A 20,280-nucleotide genomic window follows, 5' to 3' on the forward strand; every position below is an offset into this window, starting at 1 on the left:
ACAAAAACAAAAACAAAAAAACTCCAATAGCTCTTTACTGACTTTAGGACAAAATACTATTCATTTGTTGAACATGTAAAGCCCTTGGGGATCCAGGAGTGAGCCTGCCTCTCTAGGCTTATAACGCATTTTTCCCATTCAAATACCCCACAAAGCATTCAAACTAGCTTTCTTTCTTATAGGTAATATTCTACCTTCCAAGACTCTTCTCCCTTTTACTGGTTGGTACCGTTGCTTGCACTCACTCCTCATCTTTGCATCTTAGAAACCCTAGTTCCCTTTAAATCTCAGCTCAAATGCCACCTCCCACATGAAGCCTTCTCTGACTCTCCTCCAGTTGCTGCCCCAAAGAATGACTTCATATTTCCTGAAGAGACAGCATGGCATGGTATATAGAGAACTGGCCTGCCTCTGACAAATACTGACCATATGATCTAGGTTAACCTCTCATGGTTCTAGGTGATTCTATATGATTCTGAGTTGCAGAAATGGTGCTGACCTGCACTGCAAGAGGAAGTTCCTCACCAAGATCTCCCTATACCAATGAAATATAGGTCCTATCCCTGTTTCTTACTATATATGAATTATGTACTGTCATCTGTGCTGTCCTCTGTCCCAAAAAGCTTTTTGATGGTGGAATTGGCTTCATTTTTACCTTTCCATCCCCTGTACCTAGAATACCATCTATCGTATGGGAGACACAACGAATGGTTGGTGAGTGATCATTATTCTATCTTCTTGCCATTCCTAATGCCACTAAGACCTCAATAATACCTACATTGCTGTTGCAATAAGATCTATTCTCTCCTTATCCAGGCAGCCATTCTTTACACTGCAACCATTTTCATCTTCTTCATGAACTGATCTGATCACAGAATTCTTCTGCTCAAACCTTCATAATCTAGCACCATCTTACCTTTCCAAGCTTACTTCATATGATTCCTTTCTATGAATATTCCAGGCAAACTAGACTATTTAAAGTACCTCATACCCATCCTATCCTGTCATAGGTTCATAGACTTAAAACCAGAAGGGACTTTAGAGGTAATCTTGTCCAGTTCTCTCATTTAAAAGATGAGGAACTTGAGGTTCATTGAGATGAAGTGATTTACCCAGTCACTGAGTTTCAGAAGCAGGATTTAAACCCAGATCTTCCTGTTTCCAAGTCTAGCCCTCTCTCCACTACACAAAGTTGTCTCAGTGTCTCTGTTCATGTTGTCTATGTATACAATGTTCTCCCTATCATTAGTTAAAGGCCTCCTTCCTGACATCTTTTCCTTTATTGTTGTCTAGATCTCCTCCCATTCAGAAACTAATCATCTAGCTATAAACTACTCTAATTCTGTGATTCCACCTATTGAAATCTATGACCTTTCTGGAGATTCAGCTCAGGTACCTTCAGGTACCTCTTACTCTGTGCCTTTCTCTCCTTCCTCAGGTCTCTTAAATAACTTTACTCACATGTTGTCACATTCTAATATGGATTATTTGGACCTATTTGTGTGCAAATTTTGTTTTCCCTAATAGATTATAATGTTCCTTGAAAGCAATGATCATATATTATTCATCTTTGAATATTTAGTGCCAGCCATAGTACTCCATATATTGGCACTTTATAAATGTTGACATGAACTCATATATTTCCCCATGACTATTTCAGGAATAGATGATTCTGACTACATGTACCACACCACTAAAAAGTATTCAATAAATCTTATTTTGAATTTGTAGGTCATTCTGCCATTTTAAAAAATGATAACTGGAAAGACTGCCAAATAAACATAGATTCAGTACTTTTGATGTGTGTCAGTGAAATTTTATACATGGCAAGATACATATATGTACAGAAATATAAATGAGTCAAATTGCATGGATCCAAGAACTATCAACAAAGCATTACAAAAGAGAACGCAAGCACCACCTAAATTCCAGGTATAATTTGTTTAACTTTTCAATATGCTATTAACTAGATTAACACATAAGTTGTTGGTAGTTAAATTAATGGGAAAGTCCCAATCCATTGAAGTCTAATCATTACTAAAGGAACTTCATACAGTCACTTGGTTTTCAAGTTTCAACTTGTTGCTTTTTAATTCAAAAAGACAATGTGGAAAATATTGTCATAAAGTTTAATTTTGCATCCACAAAGGTTCAAAGAAAATACAAAAAGTATACCTAAATTTATAGGTTCAAATTTTACCTAATACTATAGGTATGTATGTATGTATGTGTATTCCTATGCCCCTAAAAAAATTCTCAAACCCCTTCAAAGTTAACAATGATAACAACAACTATAACTATAATAACAACAATAAGAATTGGGTCAGGGAATGGTCCTGTGATTTCATTGGTATGGAATTCCTAGTTAAACAAATCCTCTTAGGGGCAGCTAGGTGGCACAGTGGATAGAGCACTGGCCCTGGATTCAGGAGGGCCTGAGTTCAAATTTAGCCTCAGACACTTGACACTTACTAACTGTGTGACCCTGGGCAAGTCACTTAACCCTCATTGTCCTGCCCAAAACAAACAAACAAACAAACAAACATACAAACAAAACAACAAATCCTCTCAAGGAAGGCAGTTCAACACTGTAATGGTCTTGTTTGCATGAAGCACTGAAAGATTAAGTCACTTACCCTGGGTCACATAGCCCTGGCTAGATTTGAACCAAGGTATGTCTAGCTTTCACACTGGCTCTCCCAAATAATAATGCTACATCTGTGAGTTTATTTTAACCAGGTTCCTTTGCCAATACCACCAAATTGACAACAAGAAAAAAGTTATCTGTGTCTTCTGTTATTTAAATATTTTAAAAGATAGATGACTCAGACACAAAACTTACATCTATCTAAATACATGAATATATAAAATTTTATTTTATTTTCGTTTCAGCTTTACACAAATGCCTGATTATTGATATTTAATTAATTGGACAAGAGGGCCTCTATGTTCCTCAAGCTCTGATCTCATATCAGTATCCAAAAAAAAAATTAAATTTTTAAAAAAGAATATACTATGGTATAGCTAAAAAAACACAAAAAACACAAAAAACTTCATATAGGGTCAGAGTACTGGGTCTGAGCCCCAGCTCTGCTACTCACACCTGTATTTGGCCTGTATTTAATCTCTCTGGACTGCAGTTTTCTCAGCTGTAAAATGAAAGGGTTGGCCTACATACTCTGGAAGGTTCCTTCCTGCTCTAACTCCAATAGCACCCCTGATCATTATTATATAAGAATTATAAATCACTCTGTAAAACTAAATGTTTTAAGGATAGCAGATAAAAAATAATTAAGTACAAACATGGTGATATTTAACCAAGAGGAATATAAAACTATAAAATTCTTCATTTCCCAGATAACACAAAAGAGATCAATGAAAACTAATGGCTTAAGAATACAGCAACAATATTACACAGTCACAGGTTGAACACAGGTCGTTGATAGTTGAATTGGCTAATAGGTTTACAAGAGTGATCCAAACAGAACATGACATGTTGGAAAAGATTAAACATGGATCTGGCCCTAAACAAATGACAGACCACCGTCCTACCATTCTGAGAGGTTGTCAAGTCAATAAGCAATTTTTTTTTTTTGGTGAGGCAATTGGGGTTAAGTGACTAGCCTAGGGTCACACAGCTAGTAAGTGTTAAGTGTCTGAGGCTGGATTTGAACTCAAGTACTCCTGACTTCAGGGCTGATGCTCTATCCACTGCACCACCTAGCTGCCCCTATCAATAAGCATTTATGAAGTGCCTACTGTGTGCCAGGAATTATGCCAAGTGCTGAGGATACAAAGAAAGGCCAAAATAGCCCCTCCTCTAAAGGAGCTCACAGTGTAATGGCAGGGGAAGGGGCAGATAGAGGAAGGAAGGGAATGAGAAGGAAGATTACATGCAAATGATGACATAAAAATAAGACATATACCAGATAAATGAGAGGTAATTCCAAAGGGAAGGCACAAACACTAATGGGAATGGGAAAGACTTCTTGAAGAAGATAGGATTTTAGCTGAGATAAATGAAGTCCATGAAGTGAGGAGAAGGAAGAGAATTCTAGGCATGGGAGATAGCCAGTGAAAATGCTATGCTCAGAATCAGGAGCTAAGAGTGTCTTTGCAAAGAATAGCAAAGAGGATAGTATCACTGGATATCAGAGTAGTAAAGGGGTAGTAAGGTCTAAAAATAATGGACAGGTAGGAAGGGGCCAAGTTATGAAGGGCTTTTAAAGTCACATAGAAGATTTCATATTTTATCTGGCGGTAATAGGGAGTCACTAGAAATTACTGGATAGGGAGGTAACATCAACAACTAGAGAGTAACTCCCTTCTCCCTCCTGCTACTGACCACCAGTCTGATGGCTATCTTTTCATGGAAATGGAATTAGGACTAATTGAAGTTTATTTTGATTCCCAAACTAAAGGACCTTTCAGACATGTTCACCATCAGCCCCAAAATGATAGAATTTATTTCTCATTTAGGATTTGTCAAAATAGTTAACTTTATGTGGACCCACACAGGCTTTAATTTTTTTATCCTAAGGCTTTATTTTATTCAATTTTCTTTGAGATTAGGATTCTAGTTAGCTGAGAAAGTATAAGTCACAATTTACTGTGACAAACCTTTATAAAACACCTATTGTGTGCATGGCATTGTGCTAAGCTCTAAAGATACTACTGAATGGGAAATAAAAGATTTATTAAGGCTTATGGTGGAGGTCAGAGTGGTGTCTGGTGTGAGAGGCAGAAGACCAAGAGCATCTGGCTGAGACATGGCTGCTAAACTCTTTGAAGCTGTTGGCAAGTTTGGCCTGGACTTAACTGTTGTAGGAGGAATTGTCAACTCTGCTTTATACAATGTGGAAGCTGGCCACAGAGCTGTCATCTTTGATAGGCTCCATGGAGTCCAAGACATTGTTGTAGGGGAAGGGACCCATTTTCTTATCCCATGGGTACAGAAACCAATTATTTTTGACTGTCGTTCCCAGCCACGTAATGTCCCAGTAATCACTGGTAGCAAGGATTTACAGAATGTCAACATCACTCTTCGTATTCTCTTCCAACCTATTGCCAATCAGCTGCCCTGAATCTTCACCAGCATTGGTGAGGACCATGATGAGCAAGTGCTGCCATCTATAACCACTGAAATCTTCAAGTCAGTGATAGCTCGATTTGATGCTGGAGAATTGATCGCCCAGAGAGAACTAGTCTCCAGGCAAGTGAGAGATGACTTCACAGAGTGAGCAGCGACCTTTGAGCTCATCCTAGATGATGTTTCTTTGACACATCTGACCTTTGGGAAGGAGTTCACAGAGGCAGTAGAAGCCAAGCAGGTGGCTCAGCAGGAAGCAGAGAGGGCCAGATTTGTAGTGGAAAAGGCTGAGCAACAGAAGAAAGCAGCCATCATCTCAGCAGAGGGTGACTCCAAAGCAGCTGAGCTGATAGCCAATTCACTGGCCAGCACAGGAGATGGCCTAATAGAGCTTCATAAACTGGGGGCAGCTGAAGACATCGCATACCAGCTTTCCCACTCTCGGAACATCACCTACCAGCCTGCTGGACAGTCAGTGCTCCTCCAGCTTCCCCAGTAAGGTCTGTGGCCCCACTGACCTACCCCAGTCAGTCATGATCTAATCCACAGCCTTTCCCTGCCCCTTTCCCTACCCAAAATCATTGTGAGATTTAATGATTTGGTTATAGCAAAGGTAATAAAATTAAAGTCATTTGGGGATCTTTAATTTCTCCATGAGATTAAGCTCTTTCACTCTTTACATCTGTCCTGTTCACCCCAATTTTAAGTAAGAACTGCTGTCTGTCTTGAACAAGTGGCTGGGGTAACACAACCCTCTGCAGAAGCACAACCATGGTGCTTCTGGGAACAGGACAAAGGAAGAAGGTCAGAAAGAGATGTGCAAGTGGACAGCTTTAATGAACTGATGCAGCCTGGAGCTTCCTGCCATTTGACCAGAGAAGATAAGAGAAGGATGGGCCCCCAGAGCTTTAGTTAGCTATTGGCTATGGTTAGAGAGAAGGTAGCCCTCCATTCCAGCATTTTGTTTATAGACACCAGGAAGTGCTGTGAAGGCTCAGGAAGGAAACGGGCCTTCCATTGCCACGAGACTGATCATGAACTATGGGACTAATGGAAGCAGATGTGTAGAGGATTGGTACTGACTAAGAGCTGGTCCTGCTGGGGTATAGGGGAAATCTCTTTTCTTTCTCCTCTACCCCAAAGTGTTCTAAGAATGGAATGGTCTTGGAGGGGAGGGTCCTGGAGTAAGATGGGGATCCACCTGGAAGCTCCCCCATTCTTAGCTCCTTTCAAAATACTCAGGAGGGAACTCTCAGTCTGAGGAATTGCATTCAGCACTGACTGAATATGCTCTCCAGTGATGTGAGTCCTGAGTTCCTGGCTCTTCTATTCAGAGACACTGCCCTTCCGGACAGCTTTGTGTCTCGTATTGTGGAGGGAATGGGAACAGTCATGGGGGAGAGAACAAATTGTGTAACCTGCCTTCAATAAATGACACCCAAATTAAAAAAAAAAAAAAGGCTTGCTATGTACCAGGCACTGTGTTCATAATTAGGAGGAGAATACTGCAAGGACCATCAAAATGCTGCTATTACAAGAGAAATAAACATACCTTGGAAACTAAGATGCATATCTTGGAAATTAAATACAAAGATATTTTCTATCTCCAACTTGGGTATTAGAGAAATGGAGAGAAATTATCATTTTGCATAATTAATTGATTATTAATTACCAAAAAACTGTCTCCCCAGGCTTTTCTTTTGTCTCAGAAACCTAAAATCTATTTCCAACTTAATTACTAGAGAAATTTCAAAGTGGATAAATATTAGAAAAGCACTTGTTGTTTTTTGGGGTTTTTTTTTAACCAAAACTTGAATGGAAAACCCCAATATTATCAGTGGTAAGTTTGATAACAAGAACCTGTTAGATAACCAAACCACTTCCTCCTCTTCTTCCATTTATCTCATTTCTTTCATCTACCTCCCTCCTTTCACCATCAGCTTATACTTCACAGCAAAATTCTCTCTTTTGGCCCAGTAGGCTATATTCTTTACTTCCCCTGGTTGCCATAATAGAAAAAGTGGGATGGAGTGGTTGGTTTGTCATGGTCAAATGACTTTCTAATCCTTTAAAGTCATAGAATGAGAATTAGTAATCATTGAACGATTGACCAAGCTGAATTGCAGAAAACTGTCTAAAAAATGTCAGAGATGTTTCCTAAGTGAATATAAATGCAAAAGACATCCTTCTTCATTCATTCACTTACCTCTCCTGTTTTTATAATATGACTAAAAAACCCTTATTGTAGCAAGATGGAGAAAGCTATCATTTTCATTCTTTGGCTAGCTAAAAATAAAATTAACTCAAACTTTCTATTGTCAAATATAGCTTAACAGGCAAAATTATTTAAGTACGCATTTCCCAAATATACTAGTTGACCTTTAAAATACAACAATCTCACCATACAAAACTAGAGTCAAACTGGAGATTTCTTTGAAAAGCTAACTGAGGAGAGCTAGTTGCCTATAAAGACTGTTTCCCCCATAGTAAGCCTTTTTCAAACAAGTAATTTAAGTGCCTCAAATGTCTTAGCTGGCTTTCTTTTCCACTAAAATTCCAGCCACTATTTTCATACCAAGTGTCCCTTTTCAAAATAAAAACTATGCTTTCTAAAGATTAAAAAACAGTATTTTAATTTTGAAAATTTCTGAACCAACAAAGAAGGCATGAACAATATGCCCTGAGAGTGATACATGTGAATGTTTTCACAAACACAAGAGGGCACAATACTAAAGAAAATCAGGCATTTTAAACTTGCCAACATCAAAATATAGACTGGTTTCGAGCAAGTACTACAATTCATCCTCCAAATACAGTTGATAATTTATTGTTTTTTTATTATTACACTTTTATTGCTAAGGGCTTGATAGTCTACTGCCCCATGGCTCCACTCAGAATCCCTGTGAATCAGCTTGGCATTTTGCTGAGGCCAAAGTTCCCTTCCCTGTCACCACTTCTCCTTCCCTTAATGTCGATCTATGTGAGCCCCACCCCTCTCAAGTTCCTACCCTACTCTCTGTCCCACCCTTCCACTGTGCCTTTTGGGAATCCCATTTCATTGCTAACAAATTCCCCTATATCAAAAACATGTTTCCCAAGCATTTTTTTTTAAATGAACACTGGCTCCCTCTGGAAGAACCCCAATCCTACAACACTGGATATACTCATTCCTTCCCCCTAGACCATCATCAGTGCCTGCCATAAGACAGAGTGGATCAAGAAGAGGAAGAAGCACGCATCTGCCTCTCAATGCCAATTTCCAGATTCTGCCCAATCACCATCACTTAGCAACCTCTACTCCTTTGATGTTTCCACTGTTCAGCTTTTCTAGATCAAAGCTCCTTAAACTGTGGGTTGTGATCCCATATAGAGTCAAGTAACTGAATGTGGAGGTTGAGAAAAATTTAGCAACAGAAAAAGGTTACATATATGTATTTTATATACCTATATTTCTGTGATCATGTAAAAAAAATCCTCTGGGCGAAAAGGAGTCGCAAGCAGAAAAAGTTTAAGAAGCCCTGTTCTAGATCCTGCTGACTGTTCTCAGCTAGCACTCACATCATTGTTCCTCTTTTCTTAAAGAGTACTTGCCTAATAGTCTTTCTCTCCTCCTTGCCACCCACCTTATATTTATGAACTTCAACTTACATGTAGAAATGCCTGCAAATTGGGGCAGCTAGGTGGTGCAGTAGATAAAGCACTGGCCCTGGATTCAGAAGGACCTGAGTGCAAGTCCGGCTTCAGACACTGGACACTTACTAGCTGTGTGACCCTGGGCAAGTCACTTAACCCTAATTGCCCCGCCCAAAAAAAGGAAAAGAAAGAAAAGAAATGCCTACAAATTACCTTGATTTACCTATCTCAACTTCCATAATCTATATCTTACCTATGATGCAGTTATACACAAGAATTGGCCAAAATGTATTTATTAAGCACTTACTTTGGGTCAAGCACTTTGGATACAAAGACAAAAATAAAAAGAGCTTACATTTTGTCAGGGAGAAAGCATGTATGTGTACACCTATGCCATAATTTCAATATAATTGGCTTTCTTTGTGATCCTATGAATTTTATTTTCTACATTTAAAAAATGGTCTGAGAAAGGATCCATAGACTTCACACACACACAGACACACACAAGGTTTAAAACCCCTTCATCTAAACAGAGAACTTTGGATCATACTTCACTAGGAAAATTGAGGCTATACATTGTAAGCTTCCTCTTGTACCCAATTATGTGCCTCAAATAACCTCAATGTCATCTCCCATTCTCTCTTCCTATGTTCCAGTCTCTGACAAACAGGGGGCCTTTGAAGACTATCACTTCTAGTAGTGTCCTGGATCCCACAGCCTGTCATCTCCTCATGAAACTTGCCCCTTCAATAGACCCTTTCTTTCTAATCTTCAATCTCTCTTTAACTATTGACTCCTTTCTTGTTACAAATGTGCCCAAGTTTCCACCATTCTTAAAAATATCCTTTGAATCTTCGATTCCTTCAAAAGCTTTCTATAGCTGGCTTGCCTTCCTCACATCCTATTCTCTTATGAATCCCTTGCTATGCAGCCTCCAACTCCACCTCTGGATTAAAACTGTTCTCTGCCTAGTTAACAATGAACTCTAACTTCTGGATCCAATAGCCTTTTCCCCAACTTCATTCTTCTTGGCTTCTTTAAAGCTTTTGACATTGTTGGCTACCTGACTGCCTAAAAACCCTCCTCCTTGAGCTTTAGTGACATTGCTCTCTCCTGTTTTCCCTTTAACTTTTTGAACTAAGCCTTCTCAGTCTCCAATGCTGGATCATAGATATAATCATAGATAAATAGATAGATAGATAGATAGATAGATAGATAGATAGATAGATAGATAGATAGATAGATAGATAGACAGACAGACAGATAGATGATGGAGACAGAGAAATGAGAGAGAAATAGTTATGGATATATCAGCTCCTGTGGATTCAATTATCTCAATGCAGATGATTCCTAAATCAATATATCCAATCTTAACCTCTCTCCAGATCTCCATTCCTATATCATCAACTGCCTACTTTACAGGTCCATCTGGACTTTCATCTTGAACTCAACATGTACATAAAGGAAATTATCATCTTCTTCTCAAAATCTACATCTCTTCCAAACTTGCTTATTTCTGCAGTGGGCACCAAAATTCTTCCGGTCACCCAAGTTTACAATCTCGGAATCATCCCTGACTCTTCACTATCTAATCCTCTATATCAGTCAATTTGCCAAGTCTGGTCACTTGAACTTCCATAGCACCTATCACATCCATACACTTCTCTATATCATCAACTTAATCCAGACTCTCAGAACCTCTTACCTGGATCATTATGAAAGCCTCCTAATTGGTCTCTCTGCCTCCAGCCTCTACATTTAACTCCACACAGATATGAAACCAAATTCCTAAAGCAGAAAGTCCATCCATGTTACTTCCCCATATTCCCCACCCTTATGAACTTTTGTGGTTTCTTTTTTTCTCTAGGATAAAACATAGCTCCCCTATTCATCATTTAAAGCCCTTCAGAATCTAGTGCCAGCCTAGATTTTGGGGAATGATTTCACATTACTCCCCCTTTCATACTTCATGCAGACCAAAATGTCTTACTTGCTAATCCCTGCGCACATCGTTCCACTAGCGTCTCCATACCTTTTCAGAGTTTTTACCCCATGCCTGAGAGGCTTGCTCTCCTCATCTTCATTTCTCCATCCTTTTCAGGTTCTGCTCAAGCCCCTCCTCCCAGTAGTCTATAGTCTCCATACTCCAGAAAATTACTTTTTACTTACTTTGTATATAATTTGTACTTGCTTATCTGTGTATCTGTTGTTTCACACACACCAATAATGGGGAAAAAAGGTGTAAGTAATCAGTGATAGAGTGACTGCAACAATACAGGCATACTGATGGGGTATTTGTAAAGTGGTCAGACCATTAGAGATTTCGACTTGGAACCATGCCGGAGGAGTGTGTGTGTGTGTGTGTGTGTGCACGGGTGCGTGTCTATGTCTATGTGTATGTGTGGTTTTCACGGATTGGCCAATAATAGGTCCTAGCCCAAACCTCACTTGTTCCTTGTTTAGATTTTGATGGCTCAGAATGAGTCAATAACAATTGTTTCTGTTCTGGCAAAAAAAAAAAAAATCTGAGTTTTTCCCCCCTCCCAGATTGATTCTTTTGTGAAAGCAAACTAGGCCATCTTTTGCCTCAATTCTTATTTAGCCTTTAACTATTGAATGGACATTGCCTCAACTAAACTGAGATCTAGGGAAGACCTTAGTTTAAAAAGTCAAGGTCTCCCATTCCATCCAGGGCCATCACCTATCACCCCTATCACTCATGACCTATGTCTTCCCACTGAACTGCAATGACTCTGGAGTAGAGTAAGGCTGATTACTTTGCAAAAATCTGCCTTACTTAAATCTAATTCTCTTGCAAGTCAAGACATCATGCTCCTGATGTCATTAGCTCTCTTTGAGAATGAAGGATGAAGAACAACAACAACAAATAATGTGTGTGTATATGTATATGTACATGTACATGTACATGTATGTGTGTATGTGTGTGTATATATGTATGTGCATGTGTATATGTATATGTATACACACATATAGTCCATATGGCCTTTAACCCAACAATTACACCATTAAGCATATAACCCCAGAAAGTCAAAGACAGAAAAAAAAAGGTCCAATATATATCAAAACATTTATAGCTAAAATCCTTGTTATAACAAAGCAGTGGCCACAGAGTGGGTAGTCATCAATTGGGGAATGGGTAAAAAAAATTTCAAGTGGAAATAGGAATTGGTCAATAAGAAATGACAAATATGAGGAATTCAAAGAAACATGGGAAAATATTATGAAATGATACAAAGTAAAATAAGTAGGATCAAGAGAATAAAATACATTTCAACCGTGAGAAAAGGGAAAAATCAATGAAGGTCCCAAGAGAAAAAAAAATTATAAACATACCTCCTCCCCTACAACAGGGAAGAGAGGACTATAGGGATAAACTACTGTATACAATACCCTACACAACATTAAGTGGTGATGTTTTTGTTTAATTGGTTTTGTCCAAAGGAAAGGTGGGCGGGAAGGGAAGCCTGAGGGTGGTTCTTCTGACTGATATATTTGCAAAAGGCATTAATAAAACAAATTAAAGAAATATTATGGGGCAGCTAGGTGGCACAGTGGATAGAGCACCAACCCTGAAGTCAGGAGTACCTCAGTTCAAATTCGGCCTCAGACACTTAACACTTACTAGCTGTGTGACCCTGGGCAAGTCACTCAACCCTGGAGAGAAAGGAAGGAAAGAAGAAAGGAAGGAAGGAAGGAAGGAAGGAAGGAAGGAAGGAAGGAAGGAAGGAAGGAAGGAAGGAAGGAAGGAAGGAAGGAAGGAAGGAAGGAAGGAAGGAAGGAAGGAAGGAAGGAAGGAAGGAAGGAAGGAAGGAAGGAAGGAAAGAAGGAAGGAAGGAAGGAAGGAAGGAAGGAAGGAAGGAAGGAAGGAAGGAAGGAAGGAAGGAAGGAAGGAAGGAACAAAGAAAGAAACAAAGGAGATAGGTCCACCAGAAGAATGAAAAGGAGTCCACTGAGGATGTTAAGTATTTCTATGGATTTACAGGAGTAGAAGACTATTTCCCTCAAAGTCCTCTACTTGGGAAAGCATGGACGGTCCACTGTGAAGAGTCCTGAATTGCAGTCAGGGGACCTGGGTTTCCTCATCTGTGAAATGAGTTGGAGAAAGAAATGGCAACCCACTCCAGTATCTTTGTCAAGAAAACCCCAAAAAGGGTCCCTAAGATTCAGACACAAATGAAAAAAATGACTGAACAGCAATGAGCTATATAGACTTTTTGGAGATGCTGACCTGAGAACTTAAGCCCTATGTATAATATTGTTTTTATGGGACATTACCTTTCAAATTCCATGTAACTGACATGCATGGACATTTGGAGCACAACCCATTCATAAAAGTTAGTTGATTGTAGCCTGAAGAATCATTGCTAAAGACACATTGTATGGAAACAAATACCAGCAATTCCAGCAGAGTGTTTTCTAACCAACACTTAAAACGTACATAGTGTACTAAATAAAAACACTGTCAACAAGGATTACTAGATTTTTAAAGTCAAAGGTATATTTAAACTAATTATATAAATATTCACTCAGAATGGGGAAAATTCTCAGTAATCAACAACTAATTATAAATTTGCCTAGGGAATCAATCAAAATTAAGTATCTATTAAGCATTTGCAATTTACTAAATATTAAGGATACAAAGAAAAGCAAAAAATAAATCCTTGCACTAATCCACTGTTGGTGGAGTTGTGAACAGATCCAACCATTCTGGAGAGCAATTTGGAACTATGCCCAAAGGGCTATAAAACTGTGCATACCCTTTGATCCAGCAATACCACTGCTAGGTTTATATCCCAAAGACATCCCAAAAAAGAGAAAAAGACCTATTTTTACAAAAATATTTATAACAGCTCTTTTTGTGGTGGTTAAGAATTGGAAATCAAAGAAATGACCATCAATTGGGAAATGGCTAAACAAACTGTGGCGTATGATGATGGTGGAATACTGTTGTGTTATAAGAAATGACAAGCAGGATGATTTTGGAAAGGCCTGGAAAGACTTGTATGAACTGATGTATAGTGAAGTGAACAGAACCAAAAGAATATTGAGCATAGTGACAGCAATATTGTTTGGTGAAAAACTGTGAATGACTTAACTATTCTCAGCAAGAATATCAAGACAATCCCAAAGGACTAATGATGAAGCATACTATCTGCCTCCAAAGAAAGAACTTATATTGACTGAATACAGACCAAAGCATACTATTTTTCATTTTTTTTCTTTTATTCAAGTTTTCTTATACAAAATTACTAATATGGTCATAACTGCACATATATGACCTATATCTGATTGCTTACTGACTCAGGGAAGGGAAAGGGAGGAAGAGAAGGAGGGATAGAATTTGGAATTCAAAACTTTGAATAAAAATGTTTCTTATTGGGAAAAAATATATCCTGGCCCCCAAAAAGCTCCAAGTCTAATGAAAGAGAAAACATCCAAACAACTTTGTACACACAAGATAAATAGAGTCAATGAGAGGCAATTGCAAAGGAGAATCACAAGTGTGTAGAGGAAAGACAGAGGATCAGGTAAGTACAATTTGAGCCGAGAAAATTATAATAATAACTGATAATAATAACTGACAGTGCTATAAGGTTGACAAAATTTCATTGAAGCTTCACAGAAAGGTCCTTGTCATGTATCTAGTTTTAGAAAACCTTTTTTTTAATAGGCAAAGACCTATAAAAATATTCACGGTCTAAGTGAAATAAGTCTAATATGAAAGAAAGGTTCTACCTGGTCATCACAGTAAACCTCTGTTGTTCTTTACTATATTGTTTTCTCATAGTCTTCACTATAACAACAAACATACAAGAACATTAAACAAAATGAGAATGGTCTGCCTAAATTTAGACAGCTTGAAATAATTCATTGACTTATATACAAAATAAAAGTTTAATAATTGAGCATGGCTCTAATCTTTAACTATAGTGTAAAGATCACTTTTAATTTGCATCCAACATGGAAACAATCTAGGTTTCATAAACACAATATGCTACATCTTATGCATCAAGAGCTATAGTTCCCAGGCTAAATTTAGTTCACATAACAGAAGCAAATACGTAAACCAAGTTAAAAATAAATGTTCTATAAAGACAAGAGGTTTTTTTGTTTTTTTATGAATTTAAGATTGCATTTAGAGTCCTAAAATCAAGGCCTGCATTTTCATATGTTTGGTTCTGCTATTCAGTACCTAGGACCCTAGAGATGTTCAACAAATACTGAGGAGGTCAGTTTTCTGCCTGGTGGAACTGAGCCCTAAAATGTGGCAGAAGAGGTCTGCAGGTCACTGAAACCCTCCAAAAAACAGTTAATTATAATTTAGCACCTTACCCTGAAAGAGAGGCCCTCATAGCCAAGTCAAAAGCTTATTTCTTTGCAATAACAATGATAAGGATAATAATTCGAATTTATGCAGAACTTTAAGGTTTGAAAAGCATTTTACAAATACTATCTCTCATTTGATCCTCGTAACAACCCTTGGAGGCAGGTGCTATCTCTGCCCCCATTTTAAGGATGAAACTGATTCAAATGGAGGTTTAAGCGTCTCAACTAGTGACTGTATTTGAACTGGATTTGGACTTAGGTCTTTGGATTCCAGGTCCAGAGCTGCCTTAATGTGCATACAGTTTTATGCACATGCATCTGCTTCCTCAAACTACAAACAACAAATTTGCATTTATAGCTAATTAAAAAGAAAAGGATGGGGGGGGGCAGCTAGGTGGCACAGTGGATAAAGCACCAGCCCTAGATTCAGGAGTTCCTGAGTTCAAATCTGACCTCAGACACTTGACACTTACTAGCTGTGTGACCCTGGGTAAGTCACTTAACCCCTATTGCCCTGCCCCCAAAATTAAATAAATAAATGAAAGAAAAGAACCTGTAATAATCATGCTACCAGAAATAACAACTTATAGCAGGAAATAAAAACTATGTGTGTGTGTGTGTGTGTGTATTATATATGTATTTGTGTGTTCATATATATGTAAAATAACTGGTTATCATAACCCAAAGGTTGAATTATGTTCAGCATGTTGTTTAAGAGAACAGTTAAGTGTATACCACATTTTACATTAATTTCCATCAAAAGGAATTACATTTTATTTTATTCTGTCCTTTAAATAACCCCCTTATGTAAAAACATCTCTTTCTGCAGTGATGATTCTAGAAAAAATATCACTGTTCTAAGATAGATAAAGATTATCATGAAAACATTAGAAAAAATAAGCAATGGTTGATAATGTGATACAACCAAATAAGTAGACACTGGCATTCTTTTATTCCTTACCATTCTCATTCTCTCTCTCTCTTTCTCTCTCTCCCTCTCTTGCTCTCTCTATCTCTCCCCTCTCCCAAATGTGCCACTTTTGTTCCTCCCTATCAACAGCATCACTGGGTATTCCTGAAAGCACAAAAGATTTTAAAACTTTTCTTTGACAACCCTTCATATTTGTCACAAACCAATGAGAACTTTCTTCTTCTTAAATGAAGATTTTCTCCCTTTCAAAACACTCTCACTTCAAACTATGTATCTAAGGTTTAAAGTGTAACTTAGGTACTCCCAGACCTAACTACTTTTGTCTCTAGCTGTATTTAGCGAACTCTCACTGCCACATTACCCCCAATCTATTTCTAGACAAATCCTTCCACCACTGGGTCTTCACTCTTGTCAGACAGTGTCACTGCACTAGCCATCAATAGAAAATAGCTGAATTTTTCACATTTAAATCGCCGTATATACATTTTACCTTTAGGACAGAAACTAAATCAACATTTTCTACATGCTAACATCATAAAGGCTCAAGGTTTTAATATGATTATGTTTCATAACATCATGACAAATAGGACTCTCATTAATTCTTTTTTTTCAATTATGAATCTTTTTTTCCCTTCCTCCTTTCCCCCAACTCACACTGTGTGGGGGGACCACTTGTAACATATAAGTTGAATCAAGTAAGACAATTTCCCACATTGGCCAGGTCCAAAAATGCACATTTCATTTTGCATATTAGTCTTTCCCTCTCTTAATCATCATAGCTAGATGGTGCAGTGATAGAAGGTTGAACTTGGAAGATCTGAGTACAAATCAGGCCTCAGACACTCACTGCCTGTGTGATCTTTCACAAATCACTTAATCTGTTTGCCTCGGTTTCCTCAACTGTAAGATGTAAATAATAATATCATTACTTCCCAGGGTTGTTTCAAGAATCAAATGAAATTATATTTGTAAAGTCTATGGCACATAGTAGATGCTATGTGAATGTTAGCTTTTATTAATTTGTGGATATACTAATTGTTTTTTAATGTTAAAATATTTATTTGGGTTTTAACTATGGTTTGTACACATTTTAGCAAGATACATACACATTTTTAAATGTCAATAAGGCATTTACAAATGCAGACTAAAATATAATCAGTTGTCACATGTTAACATAACACATTTTCACAAAATGTATTTTCCAAAACAAAAAAAATTACTGAGAAGAGTTTCATTGCTTTTTGTATTTTTGCAAATCTCTTTTAAAAAATTAAAATTAAAATGGGGGGGGCACAGCTGGGTGGCACAGTGAATAAAGCACCAGCCCTAGATTCAGGAGTATCTGAGTTCAAATCCAGCCTCAGACACTTGACACTTACTAGTTGCGTGACCCTGGGCAAGTCACTTAACCCCCATTGCCCCACCAAAAATTTTTTTTTTAATTTTTTAATCTCTTTTTTAAATCTAGCTTAACTCTTGTGGTAGCAAAGAATTGGAAATTGTGGGGATGTCCATCAGTAGGGGAATGGCTGAACAAGTTGTGGTATATGAATGTGATGGAATACTCTTGTGCTGTAAGAAATGATGAACAGGTGGATTTCAAAAAAAAAAAAAACCTGGAAAGATTTACATGAACTGATGCTGAATAAAGTAAGCAGAGCCAGGAGAACATTGTACACAGTAACAGCAACATTGTACCATGTGATCAACTGTGAGAGACTTAGCTCTTCTCAGCAATACAATGATCCAGGGCAATTCCAAAAGACTCATGATGGAAAATACTCTCTATATATCTTACAAAAAAAGAATGTTAAAAATTATCTTTACATGTAATTGAAAAAAATACTATAATGAAGGAAAAAATTTTTAAATAAAATCTAGCTTAATAGAGACAAGTGGATCCTTATATCTGCTTCTGCGTTCAAGCTGTTCTGATATCTTGTTTTAAATGAAGTATATGAAGAAAATCCTGCCTCACAGATATGCAGTTAGAAAAGGAAAAAATATTTTTAGGCAAATAACATCTTAATATTATTATGAAAATAGTTTTGCCTTTCTGGACTCTCAGAAAAGGCCTTGGGTTCTACAGACCACACTCTAAGAACCACTGATCTAATATGCTTCTTATGAGATGGACTTTGATCTTAAATAAATAGTATATTTGCTTAGCTCTTTAAGGCACTTGGAGTAGTGCTCCATGACTGTTGTCAACCAATTGATATCCTGTCCCAATATATCTTTTAATACTGGTAATTTAATGTAATTACTGTTATAAATTTTTCCAAATTCTTACAATGTTTGATATTAAAGCATAAGCACACTTAAAGAACAATTTAGAATCATTTAAAAAGACCTGAAGGTTTGGGGCAGCTAGGTGGCGCAGTGGATAAAGCACTGGCCCTGGATTCAGGAGGACCTGAGTTCAAATACGACCTCAGACACTTGACATTTACTAGCTGTGTGACCCTGGACAAGTCACTTAACCCCAATTGCCTCACCCCCCCCCAAAAAAAAAGACCTGAAGGTTCTACACGTTTTGAAGAAGGGTTGGGGTAATAAAAACAAGTTACTTATGCCTAGAATTGTGTAGAATACAAGAAACTTGGAGATGTTCTTTATGAATTGTGTATACTTAGAGAACTTTGTCTCAAGGATCTTTGATGACTGAAAAGCAGAGAAAGTGAATTGAAATCCCATAGGGAAGGCATCATCTACACTACTGGGCTGAGCTAAAGTCACTAATGTTTTTAGACAGCCCTAAAAGGTCTTCAGACTTGGGCAGTCCTTTTTTTTCCCTTAGGCATCCGAAGACAAGAATATCTTTTTGTAAATGGGCAGATTTCAGTACATGAGCTACAACATGGAACACAAACCCACCTGTATTTGTATTTGACCAATGAAAAAGGTTAGGGGGAAGAGCCTGATTACTCTGCACATCTAAAGGATGCAGAATAATGGGGGTAATTTCAATATTAATCCAAAGGATTTCTCCCAAATAAAACTCTGTGGGATTATCTGTAAAAAGGGAGGAACTTAAAATGAATAATAGGCCTTCTGTATGATAAAGGATCAGGAGAGCCCTACCAAGAAGAAACAAAGACAAGAATAGCTTGAAAAAGATGAAGGAAGAAGGGAGGACTTGATGGGCAGTCATCTTAACTGCCCCTTGTTAAATTCCCTAAATCAGCAACTCTCTCATCACCTTCTAGCTCAGTAACTGATTTCTTTTTCTCTCTGTGGGAAATTGCTACATAATCCAAGAGCAGAAGCAGCTGTAAGACTATCTGTTGTTTGTATCCTGGATATCTGATGTGACTTCCTGAGATTCTACTTATCTGAATTCCTGAGCACTGTTTGTTGACAGTAGGGCTGCGACATAAACTGTATCATAATCATCAGTTTACAATCCAAAATCAGAAGGGGAGGGGTGGATGGGAGAGAGAGAGAAAGGAGGAAAAAAAGAGAAAAAAGTATGGGGGGCGGGGTGGGGAAGGAACACTGGGTCCAGTAGAAAGAATGCTGGATTGGAAGTGAGAGGATTTGGACTTGAATCTGAACTCAGACACTTACTAGCTATGTGACCTTGGGCAAATGAATAGTTTAACCTGCCTGGGTCTTGGTTTGCTGACTTGTAAAATGAGGTGATGCTTCTCTCATGATGGTGAGGATCTCTTCCAGCTCTAAATCTATGGTCCTATTGTCCTATGAGTAAGGCATTGTAGGGAAGAGACGGGGGTGGGGATGGAAAAGGAAAGAGAAAAGGGTGGAGGGAGACAGAGAGAGAACATGTAAGGGGCAAGAAAAAGAAAAATACAATGTAACTGAGGATTATATAATCCCTTGTTAACTTGAAAATCATGCCAGATTTCTCCCTAGGCCTTTCCTAAAAAGATAGCAATCACACCCAGTGCAAAAATGTTACAATTCATTGTGTTCGTCACTGATGTCCAAATCACACCATACACTGGCTAGGGAAAGATCTACGACCAAGCCTCAGTTTCCTCATCTGTAAAGTAGAGATAATATTTATACTACCTTCTTCAAAAGGTTGCCTTGAGAAAAAAACCAAGTAGCAAATTTTAAAGGTTTACATAAAATTGGTATTATTATGGTCAATACCAGAGAATAATTAGCATATTTAAAATATCATACATACACACACACCCTTTGCTTACTTCTCAAACAAATTAATAACTGAACATCTCAGGCTTCCAAATTTTGCTCTCAGGCTATCGATGAGGTTTTGCAAGACTATGGTCTAAAAGAAAGTAAAAATAAT

The 20,280-nt window shown here is 37.9% G+C and overlaps 1 protein-coding gene and 1 pseudogene across 7 annotated transcripts in view; one reads left to right on the forward strand and one right to left on the reverse strand.

Moving 5' to 3' along the window:
• The window catches only part of DGKH (diacylglycerol kinase eta), a 243,015-nt gene that overhangs the window by 209,158 nt on the left and 13,577 nt on the right, over positions 1-20,280 (reverse strand). The window lies entirely within an intron of this gene.
• On the forward strand, positions 4,770-5,588 carry LOC122751552 (annotated as a pseudogene).

The sequence above is a fragment of the Dromiciops gliroides genome, chromosome 3, assembly GCF_019393635.1.
Source record: "Dromiciops gliroides isolate mDroGli1 chromosome 3, mDroGli1.pri, whole genome shotgun sequence".
NCBI lineage: Eukaryota > Metazoa > Chordata > Mammalia > Microbiotheria > Microbiotheriidae > Dromiciops > Dromiciops gliroides.